The following is a 5,533-nucleotide window of genomic DNA, read 5'->3' as shown; positions in this document are numbered from 1 at the left end:
TTTACAGACAATTGTTGAATCAAGGATTACTGATTACTCAAATGTGGTGTGCTATTTGCGTTGTAAGGGAACCTCAGCTACAGTCTTGTGGCCAAATGGTGTATTTCTCCGTATATACTCAAGCATGCAGGTGCCTCAGTGCTGATGACCTGACTGTGGCAGATGGCCATTTTCAAGCGTGGGATGTATCAATTGTCTCCCTGGGTTGTTGCCAACCAGGATGCTATGTGGTTCTGCATTGTGGTAGATGCAATAATGCGCAACCAGTGCATGCTGTCAGACCTGACATAGTTGCAGAGAAATACCAATTGTTCATAAACATCGACTTCAAAAATGAAGATGAAAGATGGCCTCATAGTGGGCAGAGACAGGAAAAGGAGGAAGGAACGACATGGAGAGAGTTGGAGATCCATCTTTGCAACTGTGTTGTGCTCAATACTTGGCATAAGGACTTGGTCACCTAAAACTGTCCCCTGGCCTGCAAATGCTGCTTTGTCAGCTCTGTGCACCTGAAGGAAACATAAAATATGTTTTACTTACATTAAATGTGAGGTAAAAATAAGAGATTCTTTTCTAGGGTACATATAACAGTTTGTCCTAAAGCATGCATTTGTTTTTCCACACAGTACGTACGTATGCTGTGGTACACAACTGTACTACTTCATTTGCACCAACCCCTTATGTATCCATCCATTTTTTATACCCCAATTAAGGGTCATGGGCCAATTACATCAGTTCTTTTGATTTCCTCACATTAGTAATATTACAGAGATAGCTTGTTATCGAATACTACTCTATTTTGAAGTTGCTTTCATTAATTAATAATTTATTTACCTTCCCCATTTTTGTGTCGCACACAGAATGATGTCAGCAGAATCTCAGCATTGTTTCCACCAATTACAAACAGCCTGTCAGTGGCACCCAGGAAGTAAAGATACTGAGGTTAGCATCTGTCCTGGTTAGGGTGGAAGCAGTTCACACCACGAGTCTAAAGGACAGGGAATATGAGACCGTTTTCATATTTCCAGAAAGTGACAGCACAAAACTATATGAACAAACACATAATGATACCACCCACTCTGCCATACTAGTTTTTTTTGCATGCATCAAATGCACTGGTGGTCGAAAATTGGTTCAGATGAAAAACCTGAATTAACAAACTGGTCAACCTGTGTAACAATGAGCCCAACATGTCTGTTTATACATGTGAAGCAGCAGGACCTTCGTGGCCGGGACGACGGTGGGGATCGAACCCACGCGGCTCGCACAAAGACCGTTCCTCTACCAGGTCAGCCAAAGGGGAACTCCCCATTAGCCAAGCTAGCGGGAACGTCTTTTCAATTGGGACCCGGGACTTTCATCCCGCTACACATCTCCCCACCATTTTTGACTTCGTCCCGAAGTCACAGGTACATGTTAGCATACTCTCTGATCCACATCCTGTTCGTGACGCCAGATTGAAGCAGCAGGACCTTGTGGCCGGGACGACGATGGGGATCGAACCCACGCGGATCGCACAAAAGACCGTTCCTCTACCAGGTCAGCCAAAGGGGAACTCCCGTTAGCCAAGCTAGCGGGAATGTCTTTTCAATTGGGACCCGGGACTTTCATCCCGCTACACATGTAATTGATAAAACAATGTGATTGCCATCAGAATTATTTCCTTCATGCACATTGTCATCGGGTCCATTATGTGGACTTTCAATTAATCCACCAGCTGCTTTAGAGGAGTTGCACACTACAACTCACAGACAGAGAGAAGGACTCCTATATACCCTTCAAAGTTTTGTTTGCGGGGTATAGTACTTAAAATCTACATCCAAACAGGAAGAACAACATTCCACTGGACAAACAGTGCTGTGCTGCCTAACCTTGCCTTGTGTTATACTGCAGTAGCCGTTTTTCCCAGTCCTCTGGATGCTTCCTAACACATAGACACAGTGTCCGAGGCTAGTGGCAAGTGGCACATCATGGGACAAGGACATGGTGAACTGGAAGTCTGTGATTGGCAGTGAGGAGACAAATCTGAGGATAGAGAATATATTGTGTCACTTTCTTCAAAGTCCTACATACGCCAAGAGGCCCATTAGTGTCTTAACCCGATTCCATAATGTGAAGCAGATGAGAATCTTGGTCTCTGCCTGGATGGGATGCCAGCCATCACTGGTTACTTTTCCAGACAAGGCCGGGTACCCATTTACAGCCAGGTGAACTGAGACAATGCAGATTAAGCGTCTTGTTCAAGTACACAAACAGGTAGTCAAACCGGAGCCGAACCCATGTTAACATATTGGTAGCCCAACTCTTTCCCCATTGAGCTACCTAATACCAGTTACTTAGCAACTATCCGGCGATTTTCTAAAGCAAAACTAAGAATGGCGTTTACTACAAATCTACCAGCTTCATACGTAGTAGCACCACAAATAACACACACCTCACGTGTCAGTCCATGGATTGTAGCATTCTACTGCAGTATAGAGCGCTGTGCTGGAGTCTGGAGTTACAAGTGAGCCCAAGTACCAGCCTCCCAAAGCATAAATGCAGCCTTCACATGCCACGGCGCTGAAGTGCCTTCTGCGCTGCAGAGGGAACACATTGTACCAGTTCAGGTTTGTGTTTCTAAGTAAGAAATGCAAAGTAAAAGAAGTTTAATTTCAGATTAAAAGTACTGGTGATCCACCTCATATTTCATACCTTTATTAGAGGGGCTGTGGCCACCACGTGAGAGTGAACGGATTATACCTAAAGGAAGCCATTTTGAACTCCCAGGCTTTCCTCACATGCTGTCTGTGTCCTCCTATAATGTACAGGTAGTTAAAGAGGACCACTGTGGTGAAACACCATTTATCAGCGTGGAATGGAAGCTCGGACACAGGCTGCCAATGGCTGCCGATCTCCGACGTGTTCAGGGTGAAAATGTATCGGGCGCGTTCCGTTTCTGGGTCATCCCAAGAAGTCAGATTCTCCTTTCTCAAGCTGCATAGACACTGGTCTCCTTGTGTCCTCAGACGGACTAAGTTCCTTCACATTGTCACTGTCCAGACAGCTGAGGTGTGATGTGAGTGAGTTAGGGTTATCCTCCCGGGAAAATAACAACATAACTAGTAATCATTAATCTGAGTATACCTGATAAGGTTGAGGCAACTCCAGTAAATTTCTACTCAGGTAGGTGAACACTGTGGCCCTAAGTTCCTCACAGCAGATCTCTTGAGCCAGATTCAGGTAGAACAAACAATTATCGGGGCTAAGTTTGCTTTGCCAGGACCTAACAGGCATTTTGAGAGGAAAGCCTCAGCCAGAAGGTTAGCTGCTGACCTCAAAAACACAAAAAGGGCAACGCACGACAGTGGTGTATTAAAACACAGCATTGTATCAGCACAGTCCACATTGAAATTTGATTCTCTTACCTGGATGTGTGCACCAATTCTTCCTGAGGAACTTTAAATCGATTATGAAAGAGAACTCCAGGAGATGGTAGAAGATTGAGGAAGACACGTGATCCAGGTGAATGAGGTTTTCAGATGTTTCCTTCATTGTGGACTGAGACAAGGCTTGGAAGTACTCACTGCAGTCTGAAAGTTTTCTAAGGTCTACCTTAAACGTAAATATCAATACCAGTGTTAATACATTTCCACAGTGGCAACAGACTATTGTCATGCCATCTTGCACCAATATCTCCAAAAGTGAAAGAGCAATTTCAAATTTGGTGGACGAACTCAGGGGACAGTCGCCTGACAACACAGGTCATGTCAAGGTTATAGGGGTCATTGTAAGAAAAAAAAAAAATCCAAACAAAAAAGGAATATATCTCAGGAACTAAATGAGAAGTTTTCTACAGGCATCTGTTCTCCTGGTACTAACAAATGCATCACAGCTCTCACATCATCAAGAAAAGATGAACAATTATTTGGCTTTGGCAAGGCACTGCAAATCTCTAGGTTAGGTAGAGTGATGGCCATTTGTTAATTGGTTAGGAAAACTTAAGTTTTCTTACATAGAAAGCATGGGTGCTGGTTTGGACTGTAACCATGGTTACATCTTTGTCTCCAAGGATAAAAGTGCGGCGTTCCTCACTGGTTTTCCACTCCTCTGATTCTGCTTGATACGAAACTTCATTGGTGACACCTGATGTTGCTGTCCAAGGGCTGAGTGTTGGAAAAACTCTCCAAACTCTCATGAGTCCACGCTTCACCCAGAAGCTTATCCACTCAAAAAATATCATTAAACTCTGGCAGAGGAGATTCATTCCACTGAGATGGTCTATGATTTTGTCTGTGTAACTGCAATGATATCAATTGAAATAAATTTTTTGTCAGCCCACAGAGTTATCCATTTAGAATGCCATTGTTAATTCCCCATGTGCGAGAAAAAAAATAATTCCAAGACATATTCCAAACAACGACTGAGATGGAAAATAAACACTAACTACAGTCCATATATGGCATGATCTTCTCTCACATGCTTTTTAATCAAACAATGAAACAACTGTGACCACTCACTTAAAACTAAAAACAAACAAAGCTTACACCAGTTTCACATTACAGTGCATCAGTCCCAAATCTTCAATTTTTAAATTCTTGGTTGTCACGCAGAAGATCCCATCAATTCAAAAGTCTTCTTTCATTTCTGAGCAGTGCCGTTCTTTTGGTCTATTCCTGGCACAGAGGAGGACCAAACATCTCACTCTGCTCTGTACGTCATTATGGAGAGCTCAGGTTACTTTGAGGCAGTGGTGTCCAAAGACATTCCAGAAAGGGCCGAGAGGGTGCAGGTTTTCTTTGCAGCCACTGACTGTAGCAGGTGATTTCACTGATTAACATCACTTTGAGCAGATGGGATGAGTTTGTCAGTGAAATCTTACGTGATTTGAGTTGGCTTTGTTTAAAGTATGAACAAAGATATTACAAGAATCTATATTATAATAGCCAAGTGGCCTCTGTGTATGTATGCGTGCATATGGTTTAGATCACGGAGAAACTGGGGAGAGCTGGCAGATTGGTATGCTTACGGATTTTGGGTCAAGGATGAATGCTGAGAAAATGGAAAGTTGATAGGACTCATTTTTTTGAAGAAATTAGAGATATTAGCTGACAACCATGAACAATGGATGTTGTGCTGCAATGCACCATTGGAGTTTGAAATGTTATTGTGGTTCATGTTTGTGTCATTTATTGTGGTTTTGTAGCTCAATTGGTTTATTCAGTATAGTTAAGTGTCATGTTGCCTGTTAGAGATTTTGTATACATGTTATCACTGTTAAACGTTTGTACATTTGCCTTCTTTCTCATGAGAACGGTGTTGTGCTGTTTTGCACTTCACCCTGAGAACGTACGTGTTATTCAACCTTTTTAGCTTTGTCTTCTTTCTCATGAGAACGGTGTTGTGCTGTTTTGCACTTCACCCTGAGAACGTACGTGTTATTCAACCTTGTTTAGCTTTGTCTTCTTTCTCATGAGAACGGAGATGTGCTGTTTTGCACCTGTCTTAATGCAATCCTGAGAATTCAATTTTGTTTTGACGTTTGTGATGTGGT

General features: G+C 42.8%; 1 pseudogene; it reads right to left on the bottom strand.

Moving 5' to 3' along the window:
- On the bottom strand, positions 1-4,999 carry LOC117515901 (annotated as a pseudogene).
- Between the last annotated feature and the right edge of the window lie 534 nt (positions 5,000-5,533).

The sequence above is a fragment of the Thalassophryne amazonica genome, chromosome 8 (genome assembly GCF_902500255.1).
Source record: "Thalassophryne amazonica chromosome 8, fThaAma1.1, whole genome shotgun sequence".
Lineage (NCBI taxonomy): Eukaryota > Metazoa > Chordata > Actinopteri > Batrachoidiformes > Batrachoididae > Thalassophryne > Thalassophryne amazonica.
Note: the sequence above shows the minus strand (reverse complement) of the source record. Positions and strands in the feature narration are given on the sequence as shown.